At 41.3% G+C, this 19,511-nt stretch overlaps 1 long non-coding RNA gene across 1 annotated transcript in view; it reads right to left on the bottom strand.

The window, feature by feature from the left end:
• The window catches only part of LOC139364277 (uncharacterized), a 29,003-nt gene that overhangs the window by 7,545 nt on the left and 1,947 nt on the right, over positions 1-19,511 (bottom strand). The window contains exon 2 of the long non-coding RNA XR_011625822.1: positions 5,258-8,450. This is a non-coding gene — a long non-coding RNA (uncharacterized lncRNA). The remainder of the gene's footprint in view (positions 1-5,257; positions 8,451-19,511) is intronic.

The raw sequence follows: 19,511 nt of genomic DNA, 5'->3' as shown, positions 1-19,511 counted from the left end.
ACAGAATGAGATCCTGTCTCAAAAGAAAGTACATATCTTAAAGGCAAAATTTTATGGATTTACCAAATGATACACCCTTGTAACTACCACAAAAAGTTTATGATACAGAATTTTTTTCATCATTCCCAAGAGTTCTCTCATGTTCTCTTTCAGTTGACATTCTACATAGGCAACCACTGACCTGGTTTCTATCACCACAGAGTTTTCCCTGTTCTATTTCTTTAACAGAGAAAGGGCTATTCATATTTTCCATTTCTTCTTATGTCAGATTTGTATGTGTTGTGTTTTTCAAGAAATGTGTCCAATTTATCTAAGTTGTTGAATTTATTGGCATAATGTTATGCACACTATTTCCTTACTATTCTATTAATAACTATATGATCTGTGGCATAAAACGTAAGCATATACTTATGATAAATCCTGCCTTAAGCAAATTATAGGCTGTGAAGCATATAGCATTCTTGCCTTTCCCAGAGGGGTCCACTTCAGTTGTTTTACACATTCCTTCTGAAGCAGTATACCCTTTCTTTATGGCATATAAGCCCTGGGTTGGGGTTGGGGGAAAGTGTGGGGATCCACCACCTCATCTCATGGCTGCCCTAGACATGGCTTCTGTTCCTAAGTTCCTATTAAAGGTTTCTTTCTGAGAAAATGGATTTGTCAGCCTCTTTCTTCAACATCTCAGCTACCTTAATTTTAGGGGGGGTAGGTTTGCATAGACCTGCTCTCTGTGGAACATCCACAAATTTTGATTTTTAAAATTATTGTTCAGGCTAAAATATCATCTACATTTACTGTGATTTCTTCTTTAACTCAGTTATTTAGAAGTATGTTGTGTGACTTCCAAATATTTGGGAGTTTTAAGATATTGTTATTGATTTCTAATTTCATTCTGTTATGTTTAGAGAGCATATTCTGTATTTTTCAATCCTTTGAAATTTATTAAGCCACATTTTATATTTCAGCACGTGATCTATCTTGGCAACTAGTCCATGTGCACTTGAAAATCGTGTCTATTCTGCAGATACTAGGTGAAGTATTCTCTATATATCAATTAGGTTAAGTTGGTTGATAGTGTTCAAATCATTTATATTAATATATTTATGTCTAGTTCTACAAAGTACACATAGGTGAATTAAAAATGTTCAACTATGATTATAGATTGTGTATTTGTTCCTTCAATTTTTTTTTTTTTTTTTTGGAGACAGGGTCTCACTCTGTCATCCAGGCTGGAGTGCAGTGGCGTGATCACAGCTCACTGCAGCCTTGACCTTCTGGGCTCAAACAATCCTCCTGCCCCAGCCTCTTGAGTAGCTATAGATGCCACAGCTACAGATGCCTACCACCATGCCCACCTAATTTTAAATTTTTTTTATAGAGACAGGATCTCACTATGTTGCCCAGGCTGGTCTTGAACTCCTGGGCTTGAGCGTTCCTCCCACTTTGGCCTCCCAAATTTCTGGGATTACAGGCATGAGCCACTGTGCTGAGCCTGTTCCTTTAATTTTCATATCTTGCTTCTTATACTTGAAGCTTTTTAGTCACATAAATGTTTATATTTTTTATGTTTTCATGATGAGATGACAATTTTTTATTAAGGAATGTCACTCTTCAACTTTGATAATTCTTTTTGACTTGAAGTTTATTTTGTATAATAATAGTATATCAATACCAGGTTTCTTAGATTTGCTTGGTCTATGTTTTCGCTTCCTTTTACTTTCAACCTATCTGGATCTTTAAAATGCATTGCATCTCATGCCAAAGCACTTACTTGAATCTTGCTTTTTATTCATCCTTGCAATCTTTTCCTTTTCTTTGGATTGTTTAGTTCATTTATATTTAATATAATTATTGATTTGGTAGGATTTAAGTCTATCATCTTGCTATTTGTTTTCTGTTTGTCTCATTTTTTGTTTCTCATTTCCTCCATGGCTCTTTATTTTGGTTTATACAATATTTTTAGTATTCTATTTTAATTCATCTATTGATTTTAAAGTTATATGTCTGTATATTTTTATTTTTTCATGGTGGCTCTAGGGCAGCACTCTCCAACTGAATGTTCTTTAGTAGTGAAAATGTTCTGTGTCTTTCCAGTATAGTAGACGCTGGCTACATGTGACTATTGATACCTTGAAATATGGCTAGTACAACTGAAGACTGAAATTTAAATTTTATTTATTTTTAATTAATTTAAGTTTAAATTTAGTCACTTGTGGCTAGTGACTACCATAGTAGTCAGCACAACCTTAACAGTCTATTTAGAGTTAATATTGTACTATTTCATGTGAAATGTAAGAATCTTACAATAGTACAATTTTGTTAACTCTGTCCTTTTCTTCTTTCTCCAAAAGCATTGCTTAAAATAAAAAAAAAAAACACGCAAACAAAACCCTCTGTCCTTTTTTGTAATTGTTGTCATGTATTTTACTTCTACATGAATTGAGAGTCCTACAATATATTTGTCTTTAAATAGTCTGTTGTTTAAAAAAAAGAGAAGAAAAAAAGTTCTTTATATTTACACATCTACTTACCATTTCTGGTGCTATTTATTACTTTCTGTAGTTTAGATTTCCCTCTGCTATCATTTTCCATCATCCCCCCCAAATTCTTCTGTTAGTATTTCATATACTTTACAATGAATCCTCCCAGCATTTGTTTATCAGAAAATGTCTTTTTTTGTTTTCATTTTTGAGAAAATGTTAGAATTCTGGCCAGGTGTGGTGGCTCACACTTGTAATCCCAGCACTTTGGAAGGCTAAGGCAGGAGGATTGCTTGAGCTCAGGAGTTCAAGAACAGTTTGGACAATGTAGTTGAGACCCTGTCTCTACAAAAAAAAAAAAAAAATTAGTTGGACATAGTGGTATATACTTGTAGTCCTAGCTAATTGGGAGGCTGAGGTGAGAGGATCACTTGAGCTTAGGAGGTAGAAGCTGCAGTGAGCTGTGATTTTATCACTCTGGGCGACTGAGCCAGACATGGCCTCAAAAAAAAAAGCTGGGTTGATCTATTCTTTCAGTACCTTAATGACATCATTCCATTTCTTTTGGCCTACACTGTTTCTAGTATGTGATTCATAGCATTGTTCCCCTTATGTCTTTGACTTTTTTTTCTGTTTCAACATTTATTCTATATTTTTGGTTTTTAACCTTTTGACTACAGTGTAGCTGGTGTGTTTTCTTTCTTTATCTTATTTTATTTTTTGTATTTATTCTGCTTGGAGTTTGTTGATTCTTCAATCTGTAGGCTGATGTTTTCCACCAAATTAGAGAAATTTCAGCCAATTTTTTTTTTTAAATTTCACTCTACCCCATTTTCTTTTCCTTTCTTTTACTGAGATTCTATTTTATTTTATTTTATTTTATTTTATTTTAGAGATGGGGTCTCGTTCTGTTGCCTGGGCTGGAGCACAGTGGTACAATCGGAGCTTACTGCAGCCTTGACTTCAGGGCTTAAGTGATCCTCCCACCTCAACCTCCCAAGTAGCTAGGACTATAGGCATGCGCCACCATGCCCAGCTATTTTTTTTTTTTTTTTTGGTAGAGATGGGGGGTTCTCACTATGTTGCTCAGGCTGGTCTTGAACTCCTGGGCTCAAGTGATCTTCCTGCCTCAGCCTCCCAAAGTGTTGGGATTACAGGTGTGAGCCACCATGCTTAGCCTTGGGACTCCAATTATATATATACTAACTTTGTAGGGTTGTTCCCGAGTTCACTGAGGCTGTTTATATATTTTTTCCAATGTTTTCCTTACTGTTATTAAATTATATAATTTCCATTGCTCTCTTAGAGATAATTGACCCATCCTTTTGCCACCTCCAAACTGCTCCAACCATCAGATAAATTTTACATTTCAGATATTTGCTTTTTATTTCTAATATACCCATTTGGTTTATTTCTTTGCCGATCCATCTCATCTGTTTAATCATGTATTCATCTTTTCCCATGCATCCTTACATATATTTATAATAGCTGTTTTAAAGATCTCATCTGCTAATTCCAATATTTGGGTCATCTTGGGTTCTGTTTCTATTGACTATGTCTTATTTTGATTATGAGTCACATATTTCTGCTTCTTTACAGGTGTCATATATTTTAACCTACTGTTGAATATTGTTACAAAGGAGTTATACAGAGTCTGGATTATGTTATCTTCTTTTAAATGGTGTTGAGGTTTATTCTATCAGGCTATTAAACTACTAAAAAAATCCTCTTGATCTTGTTAGGCTTTGTTTTGTTATGTATTATTATTATTTATTCTATGTCAGTTTTATCATTTGTCCTGAAACATGGCCCTTTGTCTGGGTCATGGTATTTACTCCTAAGGTGTGGCCTCTTTAGAATTTCAATTGAACGCAAGAGGTGCTTAGTAAGGTCTCTCCATTTAGGTTGGGACAATATTCCAGTGTTTGCAGTACTGCACGGACTGTGATATCTTGGCCCAGTTCTCTTGTTCATAGCAACCATTCTCTTCTAGGCCCCATTAAGTCCCATCCTGCACATGGGCTACACAGGAACCATTGTGAAATCTTCTTTGTCCTCTTCTGCACACTCCTTTCTTTCTGGTATTCTGTCTTACAAATTTCAAGGATGACAACCACTCTAAACTTTTATCTAGATCTCTTCAGCTCAGCAAGACTTCCGTATTTCCTTGGATTCCACTTCCTTTCAGTCTAGTCGGTGTCCCCAGACAGAAAGCTGAAGAGGACATGTAGATCACTTCGTGTTTCCTTTCTCTCAAGAATCACTGCCCTGCAATGTTTGTCAAGTGCCTGGAATCCGTTATCTTGTGTATTTCTAGTTGTTTCTAGTGGGAGGATGTGACTAGCATTAGCTACTATCTATGGGCAGAAGTGGATGTCCTCTTATGTATGTTTTGGTGTATTGTCTACAACTTAATAATGTATGAAAATACACAATCACATTTTTCCTTTTTAAATGTAAAGATCTGTCTTTCATTACTGTGTCAGGCCACTACTCTTCATGATTATAGGTATTCTTAATCTAACTTCAATAACCATTAGTTTGTTGAAGTTCCTTTAAATGATTATATAATTAATTTTTCTAAATTATAATGATTAATAATTAATATGAAAAATACATCTGTAAGACTCATTGCAGTTTTTACCAAACATTGAAAAGACATTTTTAAAGAGTTTAACACAAGATCTGGGTATAGAACAAAGTATATTCTAATATGCTTCTATTTTCTAAAGTGAGATACAATAACATTTCAAGACAATAAAATCATCTGTACAAACCTTGTTCACTGATACAAGATTTAACTTGTAATTTTCTTAAAAACAACAGGGCCGGGTGGATCATGCCTGTAATCCCAGCACTTTGGGAGGCTGAGGCAGGAAAATCGCTTGAGGTTAGGAGTTCAAAACCAGCCTGGAAAGCATAGCAAGACTCCAGTCTCCACTATAAAAACAACAACAATAAATAACTTTTTTTTTCTCCTACTGGTGATAATTTCATGGGCACATCAAAGCAAATATCAGAAACAAACTTGCCACAGACATTGTATTTCTAAGAAAGCTGATATACATCATCAACAGCATCATAATTTATATGTTTTACTTTACTGTTTAACAAACCATATCAAAGCAATCTAAACAATAATGCTATTTAAATCAATCAATCAGATAAGACCTATTGAGTCAGTAATTTTCTTGAGAATACGACCTGCCCTGGGAACCTCTAGCCTAACATTCTGAAGACCCAGAGAATGTGTAATAAACAACATGCAGATACTCAGCTCTTATTCTGGCTCCTCATCTGTAAAATAAGGTTTGGTCTAGAGTTCCCTAGCACATCTTCAAATGGACCCATTTTTCCTGTGTTCTTCTGGCCTATCTTATTACAATGCTGGTTTTTGTTTTTTATCATAAAACATTCATTCTATACATTTATTTTCATCTTAAAGTAATGATGGCCATGTTTCTGTGTGATTATAACAATCTTCAAATAACTATAAATGGGAACAAAAGCAAACATGCAGCTAAATGCCAGGTAATTTTACTTTATTTTTTTTGAGTGAGACAGGGTCTCGTTCTGTCACCCAGGAATGCAGTGGTGCAATCAGAGCTGTGACCTTGAACTCCTGAGCCCAAGCAATCCTCCCACCTCAGCCTCCTGAACAGTCAGGACCACAGGTACACATCAGCACACCTGGCTAATTTTTAAATATTTTTTCATAGAGATGGGGATCTCACTATGTTGCCCAGGCTTGTCTTGAACTCCTGGCTTCAAGTTATCCTCCTGCCTTGGTCTCCCACAGTGCTGGGATTACAGGCATGAGCCACTGTGTCTGGCCCCAGGTAATTTTAAAAGTTAAAATGTGTAACAATTATCCCATAAATATAATGCATTGAGTCTCTGATTGCTATTACATAAATGGACCAAAACTAAGAAACATAGCTTGTACATTTACATGGAAATATAGATGCTAGAATGATATCACTGCCTGCCATCAGTTATCTAAAATGGAGTCCAAGTTTTTAAAGTCATTTCCTCAGTAATGTTAACAAGTACAGGTGTTTCCTGATTTCAGTTGTTCGGACTCTTAAAATGAGTAACTCAGGGAAATGTGTAAAATTCCTTTGTTGACTTCCTTTCTCCTGTATCAAGACCAAGTTTCATCTTAGTACTCAATGTGGTTTTTGTACCATTGTACCCATGAGCTTATCATCTGCCTTTATTTTTGTTATACTCACCAGAGCACTTTTGTGTTTCTTGCTGCTTGTGTTATTTTTCAAGTGTTCCTCCACGTGTGTGTGTGTGTGTGTGTGTGTGTGTGTTATATTATTTTTTATTTACTTTTTGAGACAGAGTCTCACTCCACTGCCCAGGCTCTAGTGCAGTGGTACAAACATGGTTTATTGCAGCCTCGAACTGCTGGGCTCAAGTGATCCTTCCACCTCAGCCTCCCGAGAAGCTAGGTCTACAGGCATGTGCCACCACACTGGCCCTAGTTTTAGATTTTTTGTAGAGACAGAGTCTCACTATGTTGCCCAGGCTGGTCTTGAACTCCTGGCCTCAAGCAATCCTCCTGCCTCAGCCTCCCACAATGCTGGGATTTCAGGCATAAGCCATCATGTCCAGCCTCCTGCATATATAGAGTCTCAGTTTAAGTGATTATATTTGGACTAAAACAATGTGTCAAAAAGTCTACCTCTGAGATGGGCACCATGTCTCATGCCTGTAATCCTAGCACTTTAGGAGGCCAAGGTGGGAGGATCACTTAACATCAGGAGTTCAGGACCATCCTGGGCAACATATTGAGACCCTGCCACTACAGAAAAATACAAAATTAGCTGGGTGTGGTGGTACAGCCTACAGTTTCAGCTATTTGGGAAGTGAGTTGGGAGGATCACTTGAGCCTGGGAGGTCGAGGCTGCAGTGAGCCGTGATCGTGCCAGTGCACTCCAACATGGGTGACAGGAGTGAGACCTTGTCTCAAAAAATATTACCTCTGATTTGAAGGTTCTCTGCAAGTGGCAGGGTTGAGCCCCCTGTATTGTCATGGATCTGTGGCAGGGGCCAAAGGATGAGGCGAATGAGAGGGGATCTGTGGCAGGCAGGAAGGATGAAGCGAATGGAGGGGAAAGTGAGCAGCAGGATGAGGCAGAACTGATAACATTAATACAATGCTGTAGGGCTTTGCAATGTGCTTTAAATTCAGTTTCTCATTTAATTCTGTGCAATTATATGATTTGTCCAAGGCCATCTAGCAATTTTTTGAGGATGTAAACCAAAGTCTTTGAAAGCTGTTGTCTTATATGCCTAGAGTTCAGAAAAATCACCCAAATTTGTCAAATCCCAATATTTGGGCCATCTAACTCCCCATGCCACCCCAAAAGGTCATGAATCGAAGATCTGAATTAACTTGCTATTACCTACTGGCTTCTAGAACTAAAATTATGTTGACTACTGTATTAGTCCATCTTCACACTGCTATAAAGAACTGCCCGAGACTGGAAAATGCATAAAGAAAAGAGGTTTAATTGACTCACAGTTCTGTATGTCTGAGGAGGCCTCAGGAAACTTACAATCATGGCGGAAGGGGAAGCAGGCACAATCTTACATAGTGGCAGGCAAGAGAGAGAGTGCAAAAGGGAAAGAACTCCTTATAAAACCATCAGATCTCATGAGAACTCACTCACTATCACAAGAATAGCATGGAGGGCACTGCCCCGCATGATCCAATCACCTCTCTCCCTCAACAAAACGCATGGAGATAAGAATTCAAGATGAGATTTGGGTGGGGCACAGAGCCACACCATATCATTCCATCCCTGGCCCCTCCCAAATCTCATATCTTTTCACATTTCAAAACCAATCATGCCTTCCCAACAGTCCTCCAAAGTCTTAACTCATTTCAGCATTAACTCAGAAGTCCACAGTCCAAAGTTTCATTTGAGACAAAGAAAGTCCCTTCCGCCTATGAACCTGTAAAATAAAAAACAAGTTAGTTCCTTCCAAGATAAAATGGGGTACAGGCATTGGTTAAGTACACCCATTCCAAATGGGAAAACACCCATTCAAAACAAAGGGGCTACAGGCCCCATGCAAGTCCAAAATCCAGCGGGGAAGTCATTAAATCTTAAAGCTCCAAAATGGTCTCCTTTGACTCCATGTCTCACATCCAGGGCACACTAATACAAGGAGTGGGCTCCCATGGCTTTGGGTAGCTCCACCCCTGTGGGTCTTCAAGGTACAGCCCCTTTCCCGGTTGCTTTCCAGGTGTTGGTGTTGAGTGCCTGTGGCTTTTCCAGGCACCTGGTGCAAGCTGTAGGTAGATCTGCCATTCTGAGGTCTGGAGGATGGTAACCCTCTTCTCACAGCTCCACTAGGCAGTCTCCCAGTGGGGACTCTGTGTGGGGGCTCCAACCCCACATTTCCCCTTTCACTGCCCTAGCAGAGGTTCTCCATAAGGACTCTGCCCCAGCAGCAAACTTCTGCCTGGACATCCAGGCATTTCCATACATCTTCTGAAATCTAGGTGGAGGTTCTCCAACCTCAATTACTGACTTCTGTGTACCTGCAGGTCCAACACCAAGTGGAAGCTGCCAAGGCTTGGGGCTTGCACCTTCTGAAGCAACAGCCTGAGCTGTACATTGGCCCCTTTTAGCCACAGCTGGAGCTGGAGCAGCAGTGCATGAGACTCAGCGTCCCATGTTCCAAGGGTGTACAGAGCAGCAGGGCCCCGGGCCTGGCCCACAAAACCATGTTTTCCTCCTAGGCCTCCTGATCTGTGGTGGGAGGGGCTGCTGCCAAGATCTCTGTGTCATGCCCTGGAGACATTTTCCCCATTGTCTTGGCAATTAACATTTGGCTCCTTGTTACTTGTGCAAATTTCTGCAACCAGTTTGAATTTCTCGCCAGAAAATGGATTTTTCTTTTCTATTGCATTGTCAGTCTACAACTTTTTCAAAGTTGCATGCTCGGCTTCCCTTCTAAACATAAATTCCAATTTCAGATCGTCTCTCTCAAGTTCAAAGTTCCACAGATCTCTAGGACAGGGGCAAAATGCCATCTGTCTCTTGGCAAAAGGATAGCAAGAATCACCTTTGCTCCAGTGTTGAATAAGTTCCTCATCTCCATCTGAGACCACCTCAGCCTGGGCTTCATTGTCCATATCACTATCAGCATTTTGGCCCAAACCATTCAACAAGTCTCTAGGAAACTCCAAACTATCCCACATCTTCCTGTTTTCTGCTGAGCCCTCCAAACTGTTCCAACATCTGCCTGTTACCCAGTTCCAAAGTGACTTTCACATTTTCAGGTATCTACAGCAGTGCCCCACTCCTGGTACCAATTTACTGTATTAGTCTGTTTTCACACTGCTATAAAGAACTGCCTGACACTGGGTAATTTACAAAGAAAAGAGGTTTAATTGACTCACAGTTCCACATGGCTGGGGAGACCTCAGGAAACTTATTTAGGTTGGTGCAAAGTAATCGTAGTTTTTGTAAACATAATTGTGTTTACCTTTAATGGCAAAAACCACAATTATTTTTGCACCAATCTAATACAATTATGGTGGAAGAGGAAGCAGGCATGTTCATCCTACATGGCGGCAGGTGAAGAGAGTGTGCAAAGGAGAAAGAGCCCCTTATAAAATAATCAGAACTTGCAAGAACTCACTCACTATCATGAGAACAACATGAGGGAAACTGCCGCTATGATCCAGGGTGGTTGACAAGTGGGGATTACAGGTCCCTCCCTTGACATGTAAGGATTATAATTCAAGATGAGATTTGAGTGGGGACACAGAGCCAAACCATATCAACTACATAGTAGGATTTTATTAAATTAGTACTGAAAAGAAGCAGTACCTTAATTTACCTACTTTACTTGTCCAGCATTTTGAATGAACATTTGCTAAATTTCTGTGTTCAAAACAAACGATTCTTGTGCTTCAGCTTCCTAGGTAGCTGGGATTACAGGCATGTGCCACCTAATTTTTGTATTTTTAGTAGAGATGGAGTTTCACCATGTTGGCCAGTCTGGCACATATATATCTTACACCAAATAGGATCATGATGAATTACAGTATGATAGCCTGCTTTTTTCACTAACAATATATTGAGAAAGTCTTCAGTGGCTACTATAGTAAATAGTTATGGCTACATCCTGGTAAAATAGTCAATTTAAAGTGAAGCTCTCTGTATTCGTCCATTTTCATATGGCTATGAAGTGATACCCGAGAATGGGTAATTTTTTTAAAAAAGAGGTTTAATGGACTCACAGTTCCACATGGCTGGGGAGGCCTCACAATCATGGCAGAAGGTGAAAGAAGAGCAAAGGCATGTCTTACATGATGGCAGGCAAGAGAGTGTGTGCAGGGGAACTGCCCTTTATAAAACCATCAGATTTTCTGAGATTATTCACCATCACAATAACAGCATGGGAAAACCTGCCCCCATGATTTGATTACCTCCCACTACCTCCCTCCCACAACATGTGGGGATTATGGGAGCTACAATTCAAGATGAGATCTGGGTGGCACACAGCCAAACCATATCACTCTCCCCCCACCTCCCACAGCTACGAAAAACAAACTAAGAAGGCCTGAGTGACCTTAACATTAAGATCATTTGAACTGATAATAAACATTTTGTGCATTAAATTTTATCACTATAAAAACTATTTAGTTCAAAGGCTAAAAGAGTGTGTAGAGGTTTTCACAAATGACTTAAAGGCAATTCCAAAGGATTTTGAAAAATCCAAGTATGATGCCCAATGACCAGAATGAAATTACTGACCGGATGGTCACTGAGTATACCAGAGAATGCCATCAATACCTACAGAAAACCCAGTAAAGGGTAAAGAGAATGATGCTATTACAGCAAAATAGTCATTTTCCTTTCACAGGTTTCTTACACAAGCCATACAGTTTAATAATTTGGTTATGACTTGTAGTTAATAACTACTTGGCTTGTTAATGGACAAGAACCAAATGAGAAACGTTAATGGAACAACCTGACCATTAGCTATATTAATAATAGCTTTAGAGAAAATGATTACTATTTTAAACCATATTCACATGCTTCTATCACTAATCCTTTTTTAAAATGTCAGAGATACTAAGTACTGCATTCAGAATTAAAGAATTTTAAACCATTTTATTTTGAGACAGGGTCTTGCTCTGTTGCCCAGGCTGGAATACATTAGTATAATCATGGTTGGTGATCAGCCTCAACCTCCTAGACTCAACCAATCTGTATTAGTCTGTTCTCATGCTGTTGGTAAAGACATACCTGAGACTGGGCAATTTACAAAAAAAAAAAAAAGAGAGGTTTAATTGGACTCACAGTTCCATGTGGCTGAGGGGGCCTCACGATCATGGTGGAAGGCAAGGAGAAGCAAGTCACATCTTATGTGAATGGCGGCAGGCAAAGAGAGCTTGTGTAGGGAAACTCCCCCTTATATAACCATCAGATCCCTGAGACCCACTCACTATTATGAGAACAGCATGGGAAAGACCTGTCCCCATGATTCAACCACCTCCCACTGGGTCCCTCCTATAACACGTGGGAATTCAAGATAAGATTTGGGTGGGTACACAGCCAAACCACATCACAATCCTTCTGTTTTAGCCTCCTGAGTAGCTGGGACGATAGGCATGCGCCACACACCCAGCTAATTTTTAAAATTTCTTGTAGAGTCAGGTTCTTGCGATGTTGCCCCAGCTTACACTATTTTAGTTTGGAAAGATATTTTTGCCTCATTTGGTGACATGCTAGTTTTACGTGTTAGAAGTGGATACAAAGAAATGTTTGCAGTGACTAAATGCAGTTAGATTTGGCTCCCCTAAATAATTATATCTCTTCTTTTTTATTGTGTATGAAGTCTTTTTTATTGTGTATGAAGTTTTTTTTATTGTGTATGAATCTACAAAACTATATTTGGGCTCTTATAAATCTGTTTCTTAATAGAATGGCAGCAAGGTTTTCCAGGGTTCACACAATTGCTAGAAAGGCACTTAGGTAATATAAAGGATTTCAAATGAAAATATTCTAATATGGGTAGATTCAAGTAGGTGAGATGTCAAAAATAAATTAGCCATAGGAGAGATTTGTATTTGTTTTGTTTACATACATAAAATATTTAACCTCACTAGATTTTCCTGCTAGAAAACAGTAGCAAAAATGTATTATAAAGTCGTTGCTCTTGATCACCAGGCTGCCTGGGCAGCTGTCAGTACAAAGTGTTACTAACTTTACTGCTTTTTATGGGAGGATTACTTTTATTTGTGCTTTTCTGTTCTGATCTCAATCCCTGGAATCTGTCTTACTTAAGTGGGCTTTTGAAGCAAATAGTAATCGAAGGCCCTTCTTTTGGTGAAACCTGAGGAAGGGCGAGAAGCTCTGCCTGTCTCCTGGATCTGCCTGTCCTCTTAGGACTCTTCACCTTTGGGCTTCCTTCCCTTTATTTTCTCTCTCATCATGAGCTGTCCATCCACTGACACCCTAACAGACTGGCTGTCAGGACCCTTTGGCTAGCTGAAGTCCTCACTCTCTGATCTCATCCCCCTGTGCCACCCTGCCCTGACTTTGCCTCTGTTTCTTCCTCCAAGTCGTTGAAGATCTTTCCTTTATCCATCATGAAGTCCAGAAACTTCACAGTGATGTTTCTAGTTGTGGGTCTTTCTTTACTCATTCTTCCCAATACACTGCATCATTTTCACTATGAGACCAGTGTCTTTCTTTCATTCTGAGAAATGTTACTATATCTTTGAAATATCTTACCTTTTCTGCTCTTTTTGTCCCATGAGGAGGACATTGTGGCCCCACTTATTTAGATGTGCCTTTGCATACTCAGAAATGGATATAGACAGGCACTTCTAGGACTGCTGCCCTGCAAACCATTCTCTCCTGCTTGCTGAGAGTCTTAGTCTTCTTCCCCTTTGTACTCAGTGTATAATAGCGGTAGTTTTCAATCCTACTATCCATTAAAATCATGCTGGGATGGAGCTTAGGCATTTGTTTTTCCAAAAATTGGTCAAATATCAGCTCTACCATGTATTAGCTATGTGATCCAATTCAGTTAACCTTTCAACTCTCGGTTTCCTTATTTGTGAAATAGAGATAATGACAACATTTCATTTGGTTGTCATGAGGATCAAATGAATAATGTTTCTAAAGTGCCTTGTTGGCTGGTGGATGCTCAGGGAATTATAATATAGAAGCCAAGGTAACAACTGAAGTGTACCATGTGCCTGGCAAGGTATCAAATGCCTTATGTGAATTATTTTATCTTCAGAGTCCTTTAAAGTAAGAACATTTATTATTTGTACAATGCTCTAAAAATTGTTTTCATTTACCTGTGTTGCATTCCTTTCTTTCTTTCTTTTTTTTTTTTTTTTTTGAGACTGAGTCTGGCTCTGTCGCCCAGGCTGGAGTGCAGTGGCCGGATCTCAGCTCACTGCAAGCTCCGCCTCCCGGGTTTACGCCATTCTCCTGCCTCAGCCTCCGGAGTAGCTGGGACCACAGGCGCCCGCCACCTCGCCCGGCTAGTTTTTTGTATTTTTTAGTAGAGACGGGGTTTCACCGTGTTAGCCAGGATGGTCTCGATCTCCTGACCTTGTGATCCGCCTGTCTCAGCCTCCCAAAGTGCTGGGATTACAGGCTTGAGCCACCGCGCCCGGCTGCATTCCTTTCTTTATCCTTTGATATACATATTTTTGTACTTCTTAGCATATTTATATTTCTTATTCTAGTTTTCAAATGTTATTTACTGGAATTTTTTTTTTTTTTTGAGACAGAGTCTTGCTCTGTTGCCCAGGCTGGAGTGCGATGGCGCAATATTGGCTCACTGCAGCTCCTGCCTCCCAGGTTCCAGCTATTTTCCTGCCTCAGCCTCCTGGGTAGCTGGGATTACAGGCACGCACCACCACCCGTGGCTAATTTTTGTTATTTTTAGTAGAGACGGGCTTTCAACATGTTGGTCAGGCTGGTCTCAAACTCCTGACCTCTGGTGATCCACCCACCTCAGCCTTCCAAAGTGCTGGGATTACAGGTGTGAGCCACCGTGCCCAGCCTATTTACTGTTTTTTTCTATGTTGTTTATCATATATAATTTTAGTAATTACATAATATTCCATTAAGTTGCTATTCTATAATTTACTCAGCCATTCCACTATGGCTGAACTGGTTCTTCAGGCATAGAACTCATTTTACTTTGAAGCTTCTGATGTACACTGTCAAACTGCCCCTCAAAGCCTGTGCCATTTTATAGTAACATGGGGTCACATTTGACCTGGCTATGCTATTCTCTAAATTATCTAATTCTATTAAATGGAATGGGAGTTGTGTGAAATGTTCCTTAAGAAATCAGAAAAATGGCAGTGATTCAATCAAGCAACCAATCAATTTAAAAAGCATTTTGATAATGTACTAGGAATTATATACAGAGAAGTCTAAAGTTATAGTGTGACTAAGAAAAGAAACAGTAATAGTGATCATGGAATAAAACCCTCTAGTCTATAAAAGGACCTATAATACAGATATATCTGTATTGCAATAGTTGCTGTATTATATCACATACAAGCCATTAGTGATTAGCATGGGATGTGTAGAGAGAGGGGACCCCTTGCTTCCCTGTTTTCAGGGTCAGGGCCAGCTCTGGATAGAAGTTGTTACATAGGAGAAGTTGGTGTTGGCAGATAGTTCCTTCTTACGGAGACCTTGTACTGTGTGCTGCTTCCTACCTGACCTTATGTCACATAACATAGGCTAGAGACAAGAGTTTTCCTGGAGATTAATTTTGAGATGCTGATAGCAAAGATCCTCATTCTGCCAGGGCTATTAAGCTGGGAATGTAGGAAGTTGGGGCTGTTGATGACCATCTTCCCTGGCTGTATTTAGGGAGCCAGTTGCAGGAAGAGAAAATGAGGAACAGGGAGAGGGGAGCAAAACCAACAGATGATGAGAGGGGGAAGGAAGGAGAGAAAAAGTGTTTGAGCGAGACAGTGAGAGGGTAGCTTGACAATTACCATGGTAGCCTGCATTTTGCCTGTAGTTCTTTTGGGGTTTAAATACTTCACGTCAAATGTGTGACTTCAGTCAGGCAATTTTGGGCAGCAGGCTGAGAGCCACAACATAGGTGTTTCTTTTTAACTAAGGCCCATGCTCTTGCCATGTCTTGGGTGTCATTCCCTCCTGCCACCTCAGAACCCTGTGATCTCTCTCCTCAGTGTTGCTTACCCATTCTAAACAAGCCCTTCTTCTAGTGATTCCATCTCCTTTCTCAGCTCTCACTCTCCTTTCCATTCCAGTCAAACCTCTTGAAAGGGTGTCTACATTCATTCTCTCACGTCCTTTTCACCTCAACCTACCCCAACAGGCTTCCATTCACAACCCCCTACTGAAACTGTTGAAAGATTACTAAGGACTTGTCCATGCCAACTCCACATGCCATTCTTTTTAAATTTATTTTTATATTTTGTAGAGACAGGGTCTCACTTTGTTGCCCAGGCTGGTCTTGAACTCCTGGGCTCAAGTGGTCCTCTTGCCTCATCCCCCCAAATTGCTGGGACTACAGGCATGAGCCACAGTGGCAAGCCCATGTGGCATTCTTTAGTCCTTGCCTACTTAATCTCTTGACATCATTTGACCTAGCTGACGATTCCTCCGTGCTTGAAAACTTTTTGGTTGGTTTCCATAATACCTGGACACCACATCTTCCTGGCTACTGCTTTTCTTTTACCTCCCTGGCTACTGCTTGTCAACCTGCTTGCCTGCTTCTCCTCCACCTATAAATGCTGAAGTTGCTGGAGGGCTCTGTCCTGGGTCCTCTTCTCAAGTTGCATTTTCTTCCTGTCTTCCCATGAAGAGTCTGATCCACTATTCTAGCTTCAGTTACTATCTGTACACCAATGGCTCTCAATTTTGTCTTTAGCGAAGAGACTGCCCCTCTGAGTGTCACAACCACATAACCAATTCCCCACTTCAGATTTCTGCTTAGATGTATCAAGATATATCAAACTTGACAAGTTTTGAATTGAACTCTTCATCCTCCCCTCCTACCCCCAACTCTTTACCTCTGCCCCAATCTCCTCTTGCCATGTTTCTTTCTTTTTTTGAGACAGGATCTCACTCTGTCACCCAGGCTGGAGTGCAGTAGCATGGTCATGGGTCACTACAGCCTCAGCCTCCCAGGCTCAAGTGATCCTCCTGCCTCAGCTCCCGAGTAGCTGAGACTACAGGCACCCGCCACCATGTCTGGCTAATTTATATATATATATTTTTTTGTAGAGATGAGGCCTCACTATGTTGCTCAGGCTGGTCTCTAGGCTCAACTGATCCTCCTGCCTTGGCTTCCCCTGCGACCACAGGCACGTGCCCTGGCTAATTTTAAAAAGTTTTTTTTTTTTTTTTTGTAGAGATGAGAGTCTTCCTATGTTGCACAGGCTGGTCTCAACCTCCTGGGCTTAAGCCATCCCCCCAGCCTTGTCCTCCCAAAGTGCTGGGATTACAGGCATGAGCTACCGCGCCTTGTCTCATGCTGTTTCTTAATTCCCTAATAGCTCCCTAGTCCACACAGTTGCTCAAGCCAGATTCTGCAAGTCATCCTTGATACTGTCCTCTTCCTCATTCCCTTCGATCTGTCATCAAGACCTCTCAGTTCTACTTCTGAAATGCTTCTTGAATTCATCTATTTATCTTCATCTCCATCACTACCACCTGAGTCCTGGCCACCATCTTCTCACATCTGGACTTTGGCAACAGCTTCATAAGTGGTCTCCCCACACTCAGGCTGTTTCTTCCAGTCCACCCCCTAGAGAGAGATTTTATTTTACTAAAAAAATATAATGGGACTACAGGCACATGCCACCACATCCAGCTAAGTTTTTAGTTTTATTTTTTTGTAGAGACAGTCTTGCCATGTTGCCCAGGCTGGTCTTGAACTCCTGGGCTCAAGCAGTACTCCTGCCTTGGCCTCCCAAAGTGTTTGGTTTATAGGTGTGAGCCACCTTGCTTGTCCCTAGAGAGATATTTTAAAACACAAATCCTCATCTTGCCCTGGCTCTGCTTAACAGCCTTCAGAGGCATCCAGTGACCCATAGATAAATGTCCAAAAACTTTCCTATGATCTACCAGTCTGGTCAGTGTGACCACTTTTGCAAGCTGATTTCAGCCACTTTCCCCTTACCTTCCTCAGCTCCAGCCACATACGCTGCTTTTAGTTCCCAAACAGGCCAACCCATCTGTCTTCTCGGGAGCTCTGAATGAGCTGATCTCTCTATTTGCTTCTTCAAGGAAGCCTTCCCTGACCACCCATCCAGTTGTAATACATCACCTCTTGGCACTGTAGGCTTTTCCTTCACTGCACCCTCCACATACATCCTCTTCTATTTGTTGTTTTTCCTCCTTGTGGGACTATAATCCCCAGGAGGGCAGGCACCATGGCCATCTGACTCACTGCTCTGACACCATTGCCAGTCTTGATGGGTACTGATAGGGTGAAGATGGAGTGTCTGGTGTCCTCATATCCCAGTCCTAGGACAGCCGTGTGGCCACCTACCATTTGGGGACTGTTTTCTTTTTTAAAATTAAAAAAAAAATTAAAGTCAACACCCCATGATTCTATATGGGGACTGTTTTCTTTTAGCCCCAAAGTCCAACAGCAGCAAATCCTTTAGTGTCTCTTAAAGCTAGAGTCCAGCTGTTTGGAGGAAAGGGCGACAGAGTTGACCCACATGGTAGATGTGACATCTTCCCCTGGAGCACTAAGGCCAAACGGGAGCCCCCTGGACGTTTGGGAGCATGCTTCACAAGCCCTGCCTAAAGCTAAGGTGTCATTAGAGTGACGTGTTGCATCCCTGCCTTGTTCTCTAAGGAAGCTTTGGTGTTTTTAAGACAGGCCCTCTCCACCTTGGCCCATTGTCCTTATTTGTTTTCATTCTGTATAGTGCTGTTATTACGGGTCAGGCCTCCTTGCACTCATGTGAAATCGTTGAGAACCTACTCAATTAGAAAGTTCTGAAAAGGGCCTTAGAGGAATGGGGGCTAGAAAGATGAACCTGGGGCCAGGCACGGGCGCTTATGCCTGTAATCTTAACACTTTAGGAGGCGGGGGCTGGAAGATCACTTGAGCCTGGGAGCTGGAGGTTATAGTGAGCCATGATCACACCGCTGTATTCCAGCCTGGATGACAACGCAAAACCCAGTCTCTAAAACATAAAAGAAAGGAGGGAAGGAGGGAAGGAGGGAGGGAAGGAGGGAGGGAGGAAGGGAGGAAGGAAGGGAGGGAGGGAGGAAGGAAGGAAGGAAGGAAGGAAGGAAGGAAGGAAGGAAGGAAGGAAGGAAGGAAGGAAGGAAGGAAGGAAGGAAGGAAGGCAGGCAGGAAGGCAGGCAGGCAGGCAAGCAAGCTGAATCTGCGCCAAGGGAACCAGTACAGCAAGACAGAATGTAATCAAGTATCTTACGAGTGGCCTAGGCTTGGCTGGGCGCTGTGGCTCACGCCTGTAATCCCAGCACTTTGGGAGGCCGAGGCAGGCGGATCACCTGAGGTTGGGAGTTCAAGACCAGCCTGACCAACATGGAGAAACCCTCTCTCTACTAAAAATACAAAATTAACCGGGCGTGGTGGCAGGTGCCTTTAATCCCAGCTACTAGGGAGGCTGAGGCAGGAGAATCGCTTGAATCTGGGAGGCAGAGGTTGCGGTGAGCCGAGATTGCGCCATTGCACTCCAGCCTGGGCAACAAAAGCGAAACTCCGTCTCAACTACAACAGCAACGACAACAACAAAAAGTGGCCTAGGCTTTATGGGAAACAAATTGGTTGTGGCTGGCCCTCAGAGAGCAAGCTTTGCGGCATAGCAGAGTAGGCCAAAAGGCCCTCCTCGGAGACAAAATCTGCAGGGACTACGGGGTGGGAAGCATCAGAACGCCCGCCACTCTGATTGCAAATACAACATGGAGTGTTCCTAGAAGAGGCAATTTCTTCCACGTGTGTGTTGGGGACAGCCTGTGTGTGAACATTTTCTGCCCTTGCCTCGCA

The sequence above is a fragment of the Macaca nemestrina genome, chromosome 7, assembly GCF_043159975.1.
Source record: "Macaca nemestrina isolate mMacNem1 chromosome 7, mMacNem.hap1, whole genome shotgun sequence".
NCBI classification, from domain to species: domain Eukaryota; kingdom Metazoa; phylum Chordata; class Mammalia; order Primates; family Cercopithecidae; genus Macaca; species Macaca nemestrina.
Note: the sequence above shows the minus strand (reverse complement) of the source record. Positions and strands in the feature narration are given on the sequence as shown.